This window comes from Triturus cristatus, chromosome 11 (assembly GCF_964204655.1).
Source record: "Triturus cristatus chromosome 11, aTriCri1.1, whole genome shotgun sequence".
Lineage (NCBI taxonomy): Eukaryota > Metazoa > Chordata > Amphibia > Caudata > Salamandridae > Triturus > Triturus cristatus.
Genome location: NC_140594.1, coordinates 1,107,926,150 through 1,107,946,288, shown reverse-complemented (window position 1 = coordinate 1,107,946,288; position 20,139 = coordinate 1,107,926,150). Strand labels below are relative to the sequence as shown.

The window sequence follows — 20,139 nt, the reverse complement described above, 5'->3', positions numbered from 1 at the left end:
CCATGACGAGTCCAGCTCGTCATGGGCACTGAAGGGGTTAAAGACCCTGTCAGGGCCAGGGTTCTCAACCCCCGAATAGAGAAAAAATACAGACCAGCGCCACAAGATCCTGTGTACATCAAGGCGCAACTCCCCCTAGACTCACTAGTCGTCTCTAATGCCAGAAAAAGGGCCAACTCCCAAACAACCGGAGATACGCCGCCCCCAGACAAGGAGTCTAAACTCCTGGAGGCTTCCGGCAAAAGGGTTGCGGCTCAAGCGGCTAACCACTGGCGTATGGCAAATACACAAGCCCTATTGGCTCGTTATGATAGAGCCCATTATGATCAACTGGAGGATCTCTTGCAACACCTGCATGAACCTTTCAAAACACAGGCCACTGACCTCATACAAGAAGGCAAACTAATATCCAATGCCTCCATTAAATGTGCATTAGACGCAGCGGACACCGCCTCTAGGGCAGTCAACACAAGCGTATTGCTTAGACGCCACGCATGGCTGCGCATCTCCGGCTTCAAGCCGGAAGTACAAACCTCCATTCTTGCTCAACCCTTTAATCAGGAGCAACTATTCGGACCGGCAGTGGACACTGCCCTAGAAAAGATTAAGAAAAACAATGAAACTGCAAAATCTATGGGAGCATTGCAGTCCACTCAACCCCGAGGCTCCTTTCGTCGCTCCTTTTATAGAGGAGCTTCCAAAAATGTGGGAACAGACAACTCTTCCACATTCAAAACCTCAGGTCAAACATCCCCTAACAAAGGATATTTTAGAGGAGGGTATCGGGGAAACCATAATAAAGGCCGGGGACGGGGCAGCAACAACACCCGTTCCTCTACAGCCACCAAACAGTGACTTGCCACCACTCCCCCCAGACCATTCCACTCCAGTCGGGGCAGACTTCAACAGTTCCTACCTGTCTGGAATACCATCACTACAGACAGGTGGGTAAGACAAATTATCCAATATGGCTACTGCCTCGAACTCATAAACCCGCCCCCAAACATACCACCCAGACACCGTCCCATGACGTCTCACCACCTCACGCTCCTCAAACAGGAAATACAGTCTTTGCTTCAGAAAAACGCAATAGAACCTCTTCCACTACAACATCAGGGCACAGGAGTATACGCTCTATACTTCCTCATTCCCAAAAAGGACAAAACCTTAAAACCCATACTGGACCTCAGACTACTGAACCAGTACATACAATTAGGTCATTTCCACATGATCACTCTCCAACAGGTCCCTCCATTACTTCAACAAGGAGACTTCCTTGCCACATTAGACCTCAAGGACGCATATTTTCACATCCCTATGCATCCCGCTCACAGGAAGTATCTACGATTCGTGGTAGACGGTCAACACTATCAGTTTACAGTTCTCCCATTCGGAGTAACAACTGCACCAAGGGTGTTCACAAAGTGCCTGGCAGTTGTGGCAGCATATCTCTGGAGACAACAAATCCACGTCTTCCCCTACCTGGACGACTGGCTCATCAAAGCCAATACTCTAGACAAATGTGTTCACCACACCCACCGCACTATTCAAACCCTGCACAACTATCCCAAATCTCAACTACAACCCTCCCAAGTACAGCAATACCTGGGAGCCACCATAGACACAGCCAAAGCCGTAGCTTATCCCAGCATAGCCAGGATAGCCAACATACAAAGTCTGATAGAAACATTTCAAACACAACACTCTCTTCCCACAAGAGTGTTCATGCAACTCTTAGGCATGATGGCGTCCTGTATCCCCACAGTACCCTACGCACACCTTCAAATGCGTCCCTTACAGGAATGTCTAGCACAACAGTGGAATCAGGCCCACGGACAACTTACCGATCTGGTGTTGGTGGACAGCCGCTCACTTCGATCACTGAAGTGGTGGAACACCATCAACCTGTCCAAAGGGCGGCCGTTCTTGGAGCCCCTTCCACAAGTTGTGCTGACCACCGACGCATTTCTCATAGGGTGGGGAGCCCACCTCCTTCAACACACCACTCAGGGACGGTGGACCATTCAACAAAAACAGTTCCACATCAATCACCTAGAACTTCTAGCGGTGTTCCTAGCACTGAAATCCTTCCAAGTGCATCTCCAGAACAAAACTGTCCTCATCCGCACGGACAACATGACCACAATGTATTACATACAGAAACAAGGAGGGACACATTCTCTACAACTGTCCCAACTGGCGCAACAAATTTGGAGATGGGCAATTCCCCAGAACATCTACCTGCTAGCAGAACACCTCCCAGGGGTTCAGAACCAGGTGGCAGACCTCTTAAGTCGCCACACACAGCAGATACACGAATGGGAACTACACCCCAAAGTCTTACTCCCATTCTTCCAAAAGTGGGGACAACCAAACATAGACCTGTTCGCCACACCAGAAAACGCAAGATGCCTTCGCCGCCAGGTTCCCACACCCGCAGTCAAAGGGCAATGCAATATGGATGAACTGGTCAGGCAGATTTGCGTACGCTTTTCCGCCTCTCCCTCTCATTCAATTTGTGGTACGCAAACAAACAACAGTCGCTGACACTCATCCTAGTGGCTCCCACTTGGGCACGTCAACCCTGGTTCACCACACTTTTGGAACTATTGCTAGTTCCACATCAAAAACTGCATCTCTCCCCGGATCTCTTAACCCAGAACCATGGAGAAATCAGACACCCAGATCCTCAAACACTGAACTTGGCAATCTGGCTCCTGAAGTCTTAGAGTTCGGGTACCTCAAACTTCCTCCAGACTGTATGAATATCATTAAAAAAGCCAGGAGACCTACTACTAGGGCATGCTATGCTGCAAAATGGAAACGATTCGCCATTTACTGCGCTAACAATGACATACAACCACTGGATGCTTCCATCCAAAACATCATTTGCTATTTATTACACTTGCAAAGATGCAATTTAGCGTATTCCTCTATACGTCTACACCTAGCAGCATTAGCTGCCTATTTGCAAAATAGACAACACCTGTCCCTCTTCAAGGTACCAGCCTGTAAAGCATTTATGGAGGGTCTTACAAGAATCATTCATCCAAGGTTCCCACCTTCCCCGGTGTGGAACCTTAATATTGTTATAGCAAGGCTCATGGGTCCCCCATTTGAACCAATGCACAAATGCGAAACTGCAGTTCCTAACATGGAAAGTGGCTTTCCTCATCGCAATCACATCCCTGCGAAGAGTAAGTGAAATACAAGTCTTAACTCTCGAAGAACCCTTCCTACAACTACATCGGAACAAAGTGGTTCTTAGGACAAATCCAAAATTCCTCCCTAAAGTCATCTTCCCTTTCCATCTAAACCAGTCAGTCGAACTGCCAGTCTTCTTCCCTAATCCAGACTCAGTAGCCGAGAGGGCACTTCATACCTTAGATGTTAAAAGAGCCTTGCTCTATTACATCGACAGAACAAAACCTTTTCGGAAAACCAAGCAACTATTTGTTGCTTTCGCTCCACCACACAAAGGCAACCCTATTTCCAAATCTGGTATCGCCAGATGGATAGTCAAATGTATCCAAATATGTTACCAAAAAGCTAAACGTACTCTTACCGTTCCCCCTAGGGCGCACTCCACGCGTAAAATAGGGGCCTCTATGGCATTCTTAGGGAACATTCCCTTAGAAGACATTTGCAAAGCAGCAACATGGTCTACTACACACACCTTCACTAAGCATTACTGTGTTGATGTGCAATCCAAACAACAAGCTTCAGTAGGCCAAGCTGTCCTAAAAACTCTATTCCAAACTGCTGCAACTGATACAGGTGACCACCGCTAGGGTAGACACAGCTATATAGTCTATCCTTAGTGTGTGATCTGCAGCTCATATGCCTCGAACGGAATATGCTACTTACCAGTATGCCTCTGTTCTTGGCATGTAGAGCTGCAGAGCCACACACGCCCACCCGCCTCCCCGGGACCTGTATCTGTTCCAGCATTGTCTTACTTCGACACTACACATGGACATCCTTTCTCTTTACTTCTTACACACTCCATTTCCCATCATGGCGAAAAACAATCTGAGGATGGAGTGGATGCCCATGCGCACTGTTGTCCAGGGGAGGAGTCCCCAATCTCGTGACCAAAGACTTCTTCCGAAGACAACAACAACCTGCAATCATCCGCGCCCAACACCAGATGGTGATCTTATCCTTAGTGTGTGGCTCTGCAGCTCTACATGCCAAGAACAGATGCATACTGGGAATTAGCATATTCCTTTGAACTAACGTGCTCTAATATGCAGTATATGTGCCACAGCAAGTAGAAAAATGCAGAATACAAATACGGTCAGTGTGAGAAAGTGGCTCTGTATATACTGTTCCCTAATAGGTACAGGGTGTACAGAGTCCACAGTCCCCCAGAGGCTGATAGAGGTCAAAGTTAGGTATGACCTTACTCTCAAAAGTGGTAGCTTGGTCGAGCAGTAAGGCAGTACCAGAGGACAGTGTAAAGCATTTATTGTACACACTCAGTCAGCAAATGGTTTCACACACTCAATAACTGAACTCTAGGCCAATGATTTGTATATATAAAATATATGCTTGTTTTATTTTTAGAACCACAAGGGGGTAAAAATATACTTTCTCAGAATGAGAGGTTGAATATAAATACTTTTGTTTCAAGCAATAAATTTGTGTAAACAGTCACAGTTGGTTGCAATAAACAATCCTATTTCCTAAACATAACAATGCATTGAGCTCAATGGTAAGTTCAGGTTATTTGTAATAAATTACTTTTCAGATTACTTTTGGAATTCCAGGTCTGGATCCTAGAACCAGCCTGGGGTCAGTATTCAGAATCAAGTGAAGAAAGTCGACTTAATAACTGTAATGATTTTTAGATAATATTTAGCTATTTCAAAAGTTAGCACTTAGAAAATATTTCACAGAAAACATTCAATGGATCTCTATGGCAAGAAATTCAAATTGCAGGTAGAGTACTTTATCGTTACTTTAGTAATCCAGGACTGGGTGCCTAGACCCAGGACTGGGGTCCTTATCAAAAGCAGGTAAGTAATTTCGTTTGCAGAAATGGTACGATTTTAAAAGAATATTTCAAATTTGCAAAAGTAGACACTTAGAAGAAATTTCACAGAAAAGCAGGCAATGGTTTCCTATGGGAGAAAAATGAGTTAGAAGTAAGTATAGTTGTGAACACTTTTCAGAGTCAGGGCTGGGCACCAAGATCCAGCACTGGAAGCTCACCTAGGAGCAGGTGAGTAAATTCGTTTTTGTCACTTGGCTGATTTTTGGTGAATTTTTGCAGTTTTGAAAAGTTCACACTTAGAAGATTTTTGAAGAAAAAAAAGCCAGTCAATGTTACCCTATGAGGAAAATGAAGTTAGCGGTTTAAGGGTAAGTGCTCGACTGGTAGTGTTGAAATTCCGGGCATGGACTCAGGGGTCCCCCAGTGTCAGGTAGGTACAGTTGGTTCACCCTCAGCGGTTTCAGGACGGCCGGGTGCAGAGAGAGTTGGGCCCAATGTTATCCTATGAGGGATAGGGGGGCCTTGGTTGGTGGCTGCTGTCTGGCAAGCCACGCGGCTGTGGGAGCTGGGCTCCTGGTCACTTACTCAGGGCAAGTGGGGAAGTAGGTTAGAGTAGAGAGGGCACTGCCAGGGCCACTCGGGCGGCTGGGTGCAGGGTGCTTTTGAGCCTTAGGGCGCTCAATGGAAATCAATGGGAATGTTCCGGTTTGGAAAGAGGCTGCAGGCTCGGGGACGAGGAGGTTTCAGGTGCCACCACCACTTCGAGAGGTAAGTTGGGTAGTTGTAGGTTAGGTGGGTACCCCAGGATTGGGCACAGGGGGTCGCAGGGCGCCGGGTGCAGGGGTGCCTTTTGACGTCGGGAATCTTACCCTCTGGTTGATCGCGGCTGGGGTGGCACTTGGTTCTGAGGCTGCAGGCTTCTTCCGGGATGTCGAGGGGGGTCCTTGGGTGCCGGACTCTGGGTCACAGTCGCCGTGGGGTCGTCCTCTGGGTCTTTGTCCACTCCGGCACTGGCCAGGCTTGGCTGGTGCAGAGTGTGTTGGGTCCGCGGTCCCGGGCTGGTGCCAGGGATAGCAAGTAGGTTTCTTGAGTAGAGCCTCTACTCGTGGGAGTCCCAGGGGCTTAGAGCTAAAAGGTAGCCAGGTCCTCCGGGGTTGGTGAGGTTGCTGGCCACGTGGGAGGCCGCGCTGGTGCAGGTTCGAGAGTCGACAGGCCGGTAGGGCTGGGGCCAAAGCAGTTGGTGTCTTCTTCTCTTTTTAGCAGCTGCAGGGCAGGTCTTTGTTCTTCTTGCTCTTCTTGTCGTTTTTCTATCTGGAATCTCCGGAAGGAAGGTTCAGGGGGCCCCTAAATACTAGATTTAGGGGCGTTACAGGTAGGTGAAGGCCAGGGACCAATGGGTCCTTGTCCTGGGGTGGGTACACCCCCTATCCTGCCTCTCTCCTGTGGGAGGGGGGCAGTAGCCTAATCCTGATAGGGTAGGGCCTCCCATCTTCAAGATGGCGAGAGCCCGGAGATGTGCTTCACCTCGCCTCCCCCACCTGAGGGGTGGGGTGGGCAGGCTGGCACATCCCCTGTCCTTGTATGGGGTTTCCGGCCAAGCTTCCCGCCAGAGTGGGGGGTTGCAGTGGCCTGGGGAAACTCCAACTGGCGGCATGCCTTTGAAGCTTCCCTTTGCTCATCCTGGGGGAGGAGATTTCTCACCTCACCCAGGATGTGCATTGTTGCAGGCCCGGGAGAGCAGGGGCTCTCCCACCCAGGGGTCCAGCAACGTGTCTGCTGTGTGGCAGCCTGGGCAGCCTCAGAGCAGACGGGGATTGCAAGTTAGCTGTAAGGGGGCATCTTCTAAGATGCCCTCTGGGGTGCTTAGTACATTAAATCCTACACTGGCATCAGTGTGGGTTCAATGTGCTGAGAAGTTTGATACCAAACTTCCCAGGCTTCAGTGTTGCCAATATGGTGCTGTGGAGCTCGTGTTTGACAAGCTCTCAGCACCAGGTATTCTTAAATGACAGCACTGCACTTACAGTGCCCAGGAATGGACCCGGGTACTGTAGGGGCACAGGGCTCCTGCTCCTGTGCCCACACCATAGGCGTAATGCACCCAGCTAGAGGGGTGGCTGACATATGCCTTGGCAGTGTAGGTGATGGGCATGGTACACAGTGATGTGTGCCATGTCGACTCTTTGTTTGGTCCTGCACCCAGACACTCAGCCTGCAAGGGCAGTGTGTGTGTGTAAGGGTACAGGGCCTCTGAGGGTGGCACAATGAGTGTTGCAGCCCTTAGAGGCCTTCCCTGGTCACAAGGCCCTGGGTACCTAGGGTACCATTTACTAGGGGCTGACATGTGGCTAGGGTTTGCCAATTTGGAGTTTGTGTGGTTTAAGGAAGGAACATAGGCCCTGGGCACCTGATTGGCAGGAACCCAGGGTACACTCAATCGAAGTACATTCAGCAATTTAGCAAAAAGTGGGGGCATACCATGCAAGAAAGATGGCACTTTCTCACACAACCCCCCCCCAAACGAAAGGTGATGAGACTAACCTTGTCCTATGGAGTCTTCATTGTCTAAGTGGAAGAACCTGGAAAGTCCATCTGCATTGGCATGGGCAGTCCCTGGTCTGTGTTCCACTTCAAAGTCCATTCCCTGTAGGGAGATGGACCACCTCAGTAGTTTTGGATTTTCCCCTTTCATCTGCATTAGCCATCTGAGAGGTCTGTGGTCAGTTTGAACTAGGAAGTGAGTGCCAAACAAGTATGGCCTCAGCTTCTTCAGGGACCAAACCACAGCAAAGGCCTCCCTCTCAATGGCACTCCAACGCTGCTCTCTAGGGAGTAGTCTTCTGCTTATAAAAGCAACAGGTTGGTCTTGGCCTTCATCATTGGTCTGGGATAGGACCGCTCCTATCCCTAGCTCAGAGGCATCAGTCTGCACTATGAACTGCTTGGCATAATCTGGAGCTTTTAGAATTGGTGCTGAGCACATTGCTTCTTTTAGGGTGTCAAAAGCCTTTTGACAACTAACTGTCCAGTTAACTTTCTTGGGCATTTTCTTGGAGGTGAGTTCTGTGAGGGGGGTCACAATGGACCCATACCCCTTCACAAACCTCCTGTAGTACCCAGTCAAGCCAAGGAATGCCCTGACTTGGGTCTGGGTTGTTGGAGCTATCCAGTCCATGATGGCCTGGATTTTGGGTTGTAAGGGCTGTACCTGGCCTCCACCTACAAGGTGGCCCAAGTACACCACAGTGCCCTGCCCTATCTGGCATTTGGATGCTTTGATAGTGAGACCTGCACTCTGCAGAGCCTCTAAAACCTTCCCAAGGTGGATCAGGTGATCCTGCCAGGTGGAGCTAAAGACAGCAATATCATCAAGATAAGCTGCACTAAAGGACTCCAACCCAGCCAGGACATGGTTCACCAACCTCTGGAAGGTGGCAGGGGCATTCTTTAACCCAAAGGGCATCACAGTAAACTGATAATGCCCATCAGGGGTGGAGAATGCTGTCTTTTCTTTTGCTCCTGGGGCCATGCCAATCTGCCAGTACCCTGCAGTTAAGTCAAAGGTACTGAGAAATTTGGCAGCCCCCAATTTGTCTATCAGTTCATCTGCTCTTGGGATAGGGTGAGCATCTGTCTTGGTGACAGAGTTGAGCCCTCTATAGTCCACACAGAACCTCATCTCTCTCTTTTCACCCTGTTGATGAGGTTTGGGGACCAGAACTACTGGGCTAGCCCAGGGGCTCTCTGAAGGCTCAATGACCCCTAACTCCAGCATCTTGCTGACCTCAGCTTTGATGCTTTCCTTGACTTGATCTGACTGTCGATAGATTTTGTTCTTGACAGGTGCACTGTCACCAGTGTCCACATCATGGGTACACCAGCTTGTCAGACCAGGGGTCAGGGAAAAGAGGCTAGCATATTGTTGCAAGACTTGCTTGCAGTCAGTCTGTTGTTGGGCAGAGAGGGTGTCTGAGAAAATCACACCATCTACTGACCCATCTTTTGGGCTGTAGGATAGGAGGTCAGGGAGTGGCTCACTCTCTGCTTCCTGTTCTTCATCAGTCACCATCAGCATGGTGATGTCAGCCCTATCATTGTAGAGTTTAAGGCGGTTCACATGGATGACCCTTTTGGGTGTCCTGCTAGTGCCCAGGTCAACTAGATAGGTGACCTCACTCTTTCTCTCTAGGATAGGGTAAGGGCCACTCCATTTGTCTTGGAGAGCCCTTGGTGCCACTGGCTCCAAAACCCACACCTGTTGCCCTGGTTGAAATTCAACCAGTGCAGCTTTTTGGTCATACCAGTGCTTCTGGAGCTCCTGGCTGGCCTCAAGGTTCTTGGATGCTTTTTCCATATACTCAGCCATTCTGGACCTTAGGCCAAGCACATAGTCCACTATGTCCTGTTTGGGTTCTTGAAGAGGCCTCTCCCAGCCCTCCTTTACAAGACACAGTGGTCCCCTTACAGGATGACCAAACAGAAGTTCAAAGGGTGAGAAACCTACTCCCTTCTGTGGCACTTCCCTGTAGGCGAAAAGCAAGCATGGTAATAGGACATCCCACCTCCTTTTGAGTTTCTCAGGGAGTCCCATGATCATACCTTTCAATGTCTTGTTGAACCTCTCAACAAGGCCATTGGTTTGTGGGTGGTAGGGTGTAGTAAACTTGTACTGCACTCCACACTCTTTCCACATGTGTGTTAGGTAAGCAGACATGAAGTTGGAACCTCTGTCTGAAACCACCTCCTTAGGAAAACCCACCCTGGTGAAGACACCCAGGAGGGCCTTGGCTACTGCAGGAGCTGTAGTAGTCCTAAGTGGAATTGCTTCAGGGTACCTAGTAGCATGATCCACTACTACTAGAATGAATTTGTTCCCTGAGGCTGTGGGAGGTTCGAGTGGACCCACAATGTCCACACCTACCCTTTCAAAGGGGACCCCCACCACTGGTAGTGGAATGAGGGGGGCCTTTGGGTGGCCACCTGTCTTGCCACTGGCCTGACAGGTAACACAGGAGCTGACAAACTCCTTCACCTTTTGGTGCATCTGGGGCCAGTAAAAGTGACTCACTAACCTTTCCCAAGTTTTGGATTGCCCCAGATGTCCAGCTAGGGGGATGTCATGAGCCAAAGTTAGGAGGAACTCCCTGTACTTCTGTGGCACTACCACCCTCCTGGTGGCTCCAGGAGTGGGGTCTCTTGCCTCCGCATACAGTAATCCCTCTTCCCAATAAGCTCTATGGGTACCACTGACATCTCCCCTGGCTTCTGAAGCAGCTTGTTGTCTCAGGCTTTCAAGAGTGGGACAGTCTTGCTGACCCTGGCACAGCTCTTCCCTAGAGGGTCCCCCTGGGCCCAAGAGTTCAACCTGGTAAGGGTCAAGCTCCATGGACTCAGTTCCCTCAGAGGTATCTACATCCTCTCCAGGGGGAGAGGGGTTCTGAGTGTTTGGCTGTACAGAAGCTGGTCCCCCAGTCTTCTTGCCCTTCCTCTTGGTTGGTTGGGCCATTATTCCAGGCTCCAAACCTACTTTTTCACCCTTCCTCTTGCTCTGTGCTCTGGTTTGCACACACACCAATTCAGGGATGCCCAGCATGGCTGCATGGGCCTTTAACTCAACCTCAGCCCAGGCTGAGGTTTCCAGATCATTTCCAAGCAGACATGCAGCTGGCAACTTTGGAGAGACCACTACCTGTTTCAGGCCAGTAACCCCCCCCCAGCCTAATGTTACCATGGCCATGGGATGACTAGTGGTGACACTGTCAGCGTTGGTGACTGGGTAAGACTTCCCAATCAAGTATTGCTCAGGGGAAACCAGTGTGTCTTTCACCATAGTGACACTGGCACCTGTATCCCTCAGAGCTTCTACCCTAGTTCCATTCACCCAGGGGTACTGTAAGTATTTCTTCAAGTTGGGGGGCCACACAGCCACAGTGGCAAACTCCACTTCTCCCAAGGAGACTAAACTTGCTTCAGTGTGTTCCCAGATTTGCTCAGGGTACACCTCTGATCCCATTTGTATACTTGCTGTCCCAGGAGTGGTTGTACTGGGTGCCTTAGGGGCTTTGTTTTGGGGGCAAGATACAGTTAGGTGTCCCTGCTTCTTACAGGTATTACAAAAGGCCTTTAAGGGATCAAAGTTCTTCCCCCTATATGGTTGGGGCACATAGGGAGTAGTTTGGGTCCCACCCACCTGAACAGGTTTTTGGGGCCCTTTGGAAGACTCAGACTTTTTATCTTGGGGATTCTCACCACCTTTCCCCTGGGGAGGTTTTGTGACCACTTTCTTTTGGTCACCCCCAGTGGTTGTCTTGGTCACCCTAGTCTTGACCCAGTGGTCCGCCTTCTTTCCCAATTCTTGGGGAGAAATTAGACCTAGGTCTACCAAATGCTGATGCAACTTTTCATTTGTGCAGTTACTCAAAATATGTTCCTTCATGAATAAATTGTACAATCCAGTAAAATCCTGCACACCATGTCCAGCTAACCAACCATCCAGTGTCTTCACTGAGAAATCTACAAAATCAATCCAGGACTGGGTCTGGGTTTTGTGAGCCCCCCTGAATCTAATTCTATACTCCTCAGTGGTGAATCCAAATCCCTCAATCAGAGCTTTCTTCATGAGGTCATAGGATCCTGCTTCTGGCCCAGAGAGAGTCAGAAGCCTGTCCCTGCAGTTACCAGAGAACAGTTCCCACAGGAGTGCCCCCCAGAGAGGTTTCTTTACTTTCCTGATATCACAAGCCCTCTCAAAGGCTGTGAACCATTTGGTGATATCATCACCTTCCTCAAATTTAGGGACAATCCCTTTGGGGATTTTAAGGTCAGAAGTTTCCTCCCTATCCTTGTTTTTATTATTGCTGCCACCATTGATGGGTGCTAAACCCATCTCTCTCCTTTCCTTTTCTAGAGCCAGGAGCCTGGACTCTAGATCTATTCTTTTGGCCAGCCTCACAAGGCTGTCCTCTTCACTGGGGGGTCCCCCAGTGTTGTCTCTGGGACCAGAGCCACCTGTGTGGTCTCTAGGTGCCCAGATGCTATGTCTTGAGTTGGAGGGTATGGGTGCCATCTCCTCCCTAGGGAATAGTATGGGGAGGTTGCTGTCCTCCTCCCCTGTTTCCCTTTCCTCATCTGACTGGCCATCACCATGTTCAGATGGGTGGTCTTTAGCATACTCAGCCAGGAGCTCCTGGAGCCCTTGTTTGGATGGATGCTGACCCATTTGTAAATTTTTGAGTTTACATAAGGACCTCAATTCCTTGAAAGACAAGTGTAAGTAAGGTGTGAGGTCGAGCTCCTCCACCAGGTCCATGTTATTATTATCACTAATAGCTGGGTTTGTTTGAGACATTCTAACCTGACAGTTCTAACCCTCTACCCTGACTATAGTGACTTTTATTTTTCTAAAATTCTAATGGGACTTAAGCAAGGCCCTAGCAAGACTTTTAGTAATTTTGGAAAAACCAATCAGAATTCTAAAGGCAATTTTTAAGAGTTCTGTCGTGTGATCAGATGGTAACCAAGTAGTCCAACAAATGCAAGTTTGTATCCCACCGCTGATCCACCAATGTGAGAAAGTGGCTCTGTATATACTGTTCCCTAATAGGTACAGGGTGTACAGAGTCCACAGTCCCCCAGAGGCTGATAGAGGTCAAAGTTAGGTATGACCTTACTCTCAAAAGTGGTAGCTTGGTCGAGCAGTAAGGCAGTACCAGAGGACAGTGTAAAGCATTTATTGTACACACTCAGTCAGCAAATGGTTTCACACACTCAATAACTGAACTCTAGGCCAATGATTTGTATATATAAAATATATGCTTGTTTTATTTTTAGAACCACAAGGGGGTAAAAATATACTTTCTCAGAATGAGAGGTTGAATATAAATACTTTTGTTTCAAGCAATAAATTTGTGTAAACAGTCACAGTTGGTTGCAATAAACAATCCTATTTCCTAAACATAACAATGCATTGAGCTCAATGGTAAGTTCAGGTTATTTGTAATAAATTACTTTTCAGATTACTTTTGGAATTCCAGGTCTGGATCCTAGAACCAGCCTGGGGTCAGTATTCAGAATCAAGTGAAGAAAGTCGACTTAATAACTGTAATGATTTTTAGATAATATTTAGCTATTTCAAAAGTTAGCACTTAGAAAATATTTCACAGAAAACATTCAATGGATCTCTATGGCAAGAAATTCAAATTGCAGGTAGAGTACTTTATCGTTACTTTAGTAATCCAGGACTGGGTGCCTAGACCCAGGACTGGGGTCCTTATCAAAAGCAGGTAAGTAATTTCGTTTGCAGAAATGGTACGATTTTAAAAGAATATTTCAAATTTGCAAAAGTAGACACTTAGAAGAAATTTCACAGAAAAGCAGGCAATGGTTTCCTATGGGAGAAAAATGAGTTAGAAGTAAGTATAGTTGTGAACACTTTTCAGAGTCAGGGCTGGGCACCAAGATCCAGCACTGGAAGCTCACCTAGGAGCAGGTGAGTAAATTCGTTTTTGTCACTTGGCTGATTTTTGGTGAATTTTTGCAGTTTTGAAAAGTTCACACTTAGAAGATTTTTGAAGAAAAAAAAGCCAGTCAATGTTACCCTATGAGGAAAATGAAGTTAGCGGTTTAAGGGTAAGTGCTCGACTGGTAGTGTTGAAATTCCGGGCATGGACTCAGGGGTCCCCCAGTGTCAGGTAGGTACAGTTGGTTCACCCTCAGCGGTTTCAGGACGGCCGGGTGCAGAGAGAGTTGGGCCCAATGTTATCCTATGAGGGATAGGGGGGCCTTGGTTGGTGGCTGCTGTCTGGCAAGCCACGCGGCTGTGGGAGCTGGGCTCCTGGTCACTTACTCAGGGCAAGTGGGGAAGTAGGTTAGAGTAGAGAGGGCACTGCCAGGGCCACTCGGGCGGCTGGGTGCAGGGTGCTTTTGAGCCTTAGGGCGCTCAATGGAAATCAATGGGAATGTTCCGGTTTGGAAAGAGGCTGCAGGCTCGGGGACGAGGAGGTTTCAGGTGCCACCACCACTTCGAGAGGTAAGTTGGGTAGTTGTAGGTTAGGTGGGTACCCCAGGATTGGGCACAGGGGGTCGCAGGGCGCCGGGTGCAGGGGTGCCTTTTGACGTCGGGAATCTTACCCTCTGGTTGATCGCGGCTGGGGTGGCACTTGGTTCTGAGGCTGCAGGCTTCTTCCGGGATGTCGAGGGGGGTCCTTGGGTGCCGGACTCTGGGTCACAGTCGCCGTGGGGTCGTCCTCTGGGTCTTTGTCCACTCCGGCACTGGCCAGGCTTGGCTGGTGCAGAGTGTGTTGGGTCCGCGGTCCCGGGCTGGTGCCAGGGATAGCAAGTAGGTTTCTTGAGTAGAGCCTCTACTCGTGGGAGTCCCAGGGGCTTAGAGCTAAAAGGTAGCCAGGTCCTCCGGGGTTGGTGAGGTTGCTGGCCACGTGGGAGGCCGCGCTGGTGCAGGTTCGAGAGTCGACAGGCCGGTAGGGCTGGGGCCAAAGCAGTTGGTGTCTTCTTCTCTTTTTAGCAGCTGCAGGGCAGGTCTTTGTTCTTCTTGCTCTTCTTGTCGTTTTTCTATCTGGAATCTCCGGAAGGAAGGTTCAGGGGGCCCCTAAATACTAGATTTAGGGGCGTTACAGGTAGGTGAAGGCCAGGGACCAATGGGTCCTTGTCCTGGGGTGGGTACACCCCCTATCCTGCCTCTCTCCTGTGGGAGGGGGGCAGTAGCCTAATCCTGATAGGGTAGGGCCTCCCATCTTCAAGATGGCGAGAGCCCGGAGATGTGCTTCACCTCGCCTCCCCCACCTGAGGGGTGGGGTGGGCAGGCTGGCACATCCCCTGTCCTTGTATGGGGTTTCCGGCCAAGCTTCCCGCCAGAGTGGGGGGTTGCAGTGGCCTGGGGAAACTCCAACTGGCGGCATGCCTTTGAAGCTTCCCTTTGCTCATCCTGGGGGAGGAGATTTCTCACCTCACCCAGGATGTGCATTGTTGCAGGCCCGGGAGAGCAGGGGCTCTCCCACCCAGGGGTCCAGCAACGTGTCTGCTGTGTGGCAGCCTGGGCAGCCTCAGAGCAGACGGGGATTGCAAGTTAGCTGTAAGGGGGCATCTTCTAAGATGCCCTCTGGGGTGCTTAGTACATTAAATCCTACACTGGCATCAGTGTGGGTTCAATGTGCTGAGAAGTTTGATACCAAACTTCCCAGGCTTCAGTGTTGCCAATATGGTGCTGTGGAGCTCGTGTTTGACAAGCTCTCAGCACCAGGTATTCTTAAATGACAGCACTGCACTTACAGTGCCCAGGAATGGACCCGGGTACTGTAGGGGCACAGGGCTCCTGCTCCTGTGCCCACACCATAGGCGTAATGCACCCAGCTAGAGGGGTGGCTGACATATGCCTTGGCAGTGTAGGTGATGGGCATGGTACACAGTGATGTGTGCCATGTCGACTCTTTGTTTGGTCCTGCACCCAGACACTCAGCCTGCAAGGGCAGTGTGTGTGTGTAAGGGTACAGGGCCTCTGAGGGTGGCACAATGAGTGTTGCAGCCCTTAGAGGCCTTCCCTGGTCACAAGGCCCTGGGTACCTAGGGTACCATTTACTAGGGGCTGACATGTGGCTAGGGTTTGCCAATTTGGAGTTTGTGTGGTTTAAGGAAGGAACATAGGCCCTGGGCACCTGATTGGCAGGAACCCAGGGTACACTCAATCGAAGTACATTCAGCAATTTAGCAAAAAGTGGGGGCATACCATGCAAGAAAGATGGCACTTTCTCACAGTCAGCATAGCAGTTAGTCTGGAAATCATGAAAGGAGATGTCATCATGAAAAGACAATCTAGTCTAACTTCCTTCCCCTTGCCTAGAAGCAGTATTATATAGTAGATCTCTGGGTTTTGTTTGCAGACCCCATTCCTTACCCTATAGATGGTAGATCTACATCATAGGTGCTCTCTCTCTCTCTTCTCCCCGGAAAGGTCCCTCTCCAAGCGTGTCCTACCTATCCGTGTTTGCCTTTAAGACCAAAGTATGTTGTCCAAAACCACAGCTGCATCAGTATTTTTGTCTAGGTGCTAAAGCCTGACCAGAACAGAATAACAAGGGGCATTGTTGTTCCACCTTGCGCACAATGTTTAGTCTAAATCCCATGAACGCAAAGTGTGAACACAGCGATAGGTTCTCGTGTGAAAACGGCAAAAGAGGGATTTGCAAAAATAGTCCTGTAGTAACCTGCACAAAGCATTGTACTGTTTGCAGCATGCTCATGTTAACTTCGAGAAAGCGACAATGTCCCCATGGGCCATGTGACACCCCAGCCTCTCCAGCTATCAGGAGCAGGCCCCCTTCCTGTCTCACCCCTTTTTCGGCGGGAAGACGGGTGGGAAAAATTAGAGTAGCCCACCTCTGCCAACCCCACCCCTCAGGCAGGGGAGGCGAGGTGAACCCCGCACTTCAGTGCCCGCCATCTTGTAGATGGCAGGCACTCTCCAATCGGAACTGGGGATTGTGCCCACACCATGTGTGGTGAGCACACCATGGGTGTAGTCACCCTAAGGTCATTAGCCCATTCACTACTGACCTTGAGACCCCTAAAATGCCCCCTAAATGCAGTATTTAGGGCTAGCCCTGAACCAAGAAGACTATTCCCGCAGCCTACGAGGAAGAAGGATGAAGGATGAAAGATGCCCAGCAGAGGAGACTGCAGAGAAGAACTGACTTGGGCCCCAGCCCTACCGGCCTCTCTGCAGTTTCCAGAGAACTTATGCCCAAAGTCGCCTTCTCCTGCAGCCAGCAACCTTCAGAACCCTTGGGAGGACTGACTGCCTTCAGCAAAGACCAGATCGCCTGTGAACGACAGCTCTGTTCAAAAGAAACTCCGAAGACACTCAGCCTGTAGAGGACAAAGATAACCCACACCTGGAACCACCACTGCACCCGACTTCTGCGGCCCAAGTCAGTGACCCACTAGTTCCAGTGAGGTCCTCTAGCACTTGAGTCCATGGGTTGAATCCTTCAGGACTCACTGCCGTCGCCTGCAGCCTCTGCACGGAGGCCCCCGCCAACGGCGAGTGGCCTGGTAAAGTGAAATCAGACCTCCAGACATCCCTGCATCCAGCTGACCTGCGCCCTGGAGAAGACGACCTGAGGTGCAATTAATTACTTTTCAGATTCCTTTTGCTAACACAGGGCTGGATCCTAGATTAAGCACTCGGACATTTCCTGAAAACAGTTGAATAAATTAGTTGTAGTTAGAGGTACGATTTTTAAAGAATAATATTGCATTTCAAAAGTTGACACAAACGTTTTCACATAGAATCACCAATGTTATCATTTGGGGGGAAATTCACTTTGCAGGTAGGTTACTTTAACATTACTTTTCTTACTCCTTGCTAGATACCTAGATTCAACACTGGGACATCTCCTGAAAACAGTTGAGAAAAAGCGGTTTGGTTAATTGGGTGATTTTTAAGGAATACTGTTTTCAAAAGTCGACAACTTTTTGGGAGAAAGTGTTAATGTTATTCTATGAGGAAAGAGGTGATCGGTTTCCAGGTAAGTAATTGGTCTTTGGAGGTAGGCTCCTGGGGTTAGACTCAGGGGGTCTCCCAGGGTCAGTGATACACTGTGAGAAAGTGGGTTTCTGTTGCAGTAACCCCCCCCCCCCCCCCCCATTGTTTTTTTTGTTGCCAGACTACTGATGCTCTTTGACTTGATGTGCTCTGGGGCCCTGCCAATCAGGACCCCAGGGCCTGTTTTTGCCCCTAAACAAAACCCAATTGACAGCTCTGGCCACAGGTAGGTTCCTGGTAAATGTTACCCCATGTACCCAGGGCACTGTGACCAGAGAAGGCTCCTAAGGGCTGCAGCACCAACTGTGCCACCCTTCGAGGCCCTGTACCCTGGTGCGTACACACACTGCCTTTGCAGGCTGAGTGTCTGGGTGCAGAACAAAACGGACGACATGGCGCACATTCGTGTGTGCATACCCACAAACCACTGCCCTGGCATACATCAGTCACCCCTCTAGCTGGGTGCCCTATGCCAGTGGTGAGGGTACAGGTGCATGAGCCCTGTACCCCCTACAGTGCCCAGGTCCATTCCTGGGCCCTGTACGTGCAGTGCTGCCATTAAGAGTATATGGTGCTGGAAGGTTTTCATTATGAACTCCACAGCACCATAATGGCTGCACTGAAGACTGGGAAGTTTGGTATCAAACTTCTCAGCACATTAAACACACACTGATGCCAGTGTGGGATTTAATGTAAAATGCACGACAGAGGGCATCTTAGCTGCTCTCGGGGGCCTGAAACAATGCACATCCTGGGACGAGGTGCCAGCCAATCACCTCCCCCTCACGGATGGGCAGGGTTCACGAAGATGAAGCTTCAAAGGCATTCCACCTTTGTGAGCTTCACCAGACCACTTGCTGTACTCAGCAACTGGTCCCCACTGGTTCTACCCCCCACTTTAAGTGGGAGACCCGGCAGGAAAAAGAAAGTGAGGAAGAGGTGTGCCCACCTCTGCCAACTCCACCCCTAATGTGGGGGAGGCGAGGTGAAGCACAACCTCGAGTCCCCGCCATCTTGAGGATGGGGGAACCCAGCCAACCAGGGACAGGCTCCTGCCCCCCTCCCACTGGAGAGTGGCAGGATAGGGGGGTGTACCCACCCCAGGGAAGGGACCCCTTGGTCCCTGCCCTTTACCTACCTGTAACGCCCCCAAAATGTAGTATTTAGGGGCACCCTGAACCTTCCTTCCTCAGATCCAGCAACCACAAGAAAAGGAGGAAGACGAGAAGCCGTTCAGAGTGAACAAAAGGATAACGCCCACTGACTTGGCCCCAGCCCTACAGGCCTGTCTACCCTCGAACCTGCTCCTGCAAAATCCCGGCGTGTCCAGCGGCCAGCAACCTCAAAAACCCCGGAGGACCTGCCTGCATTCACTCTCCAAGCGGTTTCTTCCGTGAACACCAGACGTGTTTGAACTGCAGCGTCTGGTGCCAGCCAGAAACCGCGAATCCAGCACAATCTGCACCTGCTGAGCCTGGCCTGTGTTTAAGTGCACAAACTCCACGAGGAGGTCCCCCCCGGCGATCCTGATGCGAGATCTGGCGACCCCTGACCTGCCTCAAGTCTCCAGATGACACCTGCAGCCTCACTCCAGGAGACCCACCCCCCACCCCCAGCGCAACCAGAGCGTGTAAGAAATTCCGACGTCTAAGGGCACCCCTGCACCCGACGCCCCACGGCCTTGTGTGCCCAACCTAGTGGTGCCTGACCATCCCTCTACATCCCCACTTACCCCTCGAAGTGGTGGTCAATCCTGGAAGATCTTCGTCCCCTAACCTGCAGTGTTTCTTTGTCCAGGAGAATCTCCATTGAAATCAACAGGGCACCCGACCTCAAAACTGCAGCCGGCTGCCCTAGCTCCGCTGAGGGTGTCCCTTTGGTGCTAACTTGGTCCCCAACGTGCCCTGAGCTTAACCCTAGGAGCCTTGCTCCCACAACCCTGTGGCCTGCTTGCCAGCAGCCACCAACCGGAGTCCCCCTATCCCCCATAGGATAACATTGGGCCTAAACACTCTGCACCCGGCCACCCGAGTGCCGCTAACGGTGCAACCACAGTGCATCACTGTCCCTGGGAGACCCCTGAGTCTAACCCCAGAACCCTAACTCAAAAGACCGATTACTTACCTTGAAACTGATAACTCATTTTTCTTCATAGGCTAACATTAACACTTTCTCTCTCAAAAAGTTTCTAAGTGTCTACTTTTGAAAACTGCAAATATTCCTTAAAAATCAGCCGATTAACCAAAACACATTTATTCACCTGTTTTCAGGAAATGTCCCAGGGCTGAATCCAGGATCCAGTCCTGTGGTTAGAAAAGTAATCTGAAAAGTAACTAACTGCATTTTTCTTAAAAGCCCATTCAATTGAATGTACTATACCTGCAATGTTTTGCAAACTGCTTTCTTAAACTTTTAATCAAAACCAGTACCAGTTATACTGCAATTCTGAACTATGTTCAAACAAGTCAATTACTTCTGCAAAGTATTTATATGCTTACCTGTACCAGGCTTGCTTGGTTCTAGAAATAAATCAGTATTTTTTTTCATACAAAACAATTGGCCTAGAGTTCAGTTCTTGAGTGTG

General features: G+C 49.8%; 1 protein-coding gene across 13 annotated transcripts in view; it reads left to right on the top strand.

Annotated features, from left to right (window-relative positions):
* The window catches only part of LOC146786091 (eukaryotic translation initiation factor 4 gamma 1-like), a 1,219,153-nt gene that overhangs the window by 674,045 nt on the left and 524,969 nt on the right, over nucleotides 1-20,139 (top strand). The gene's annotated exons all lie outside the window — the stretch shown is intronic.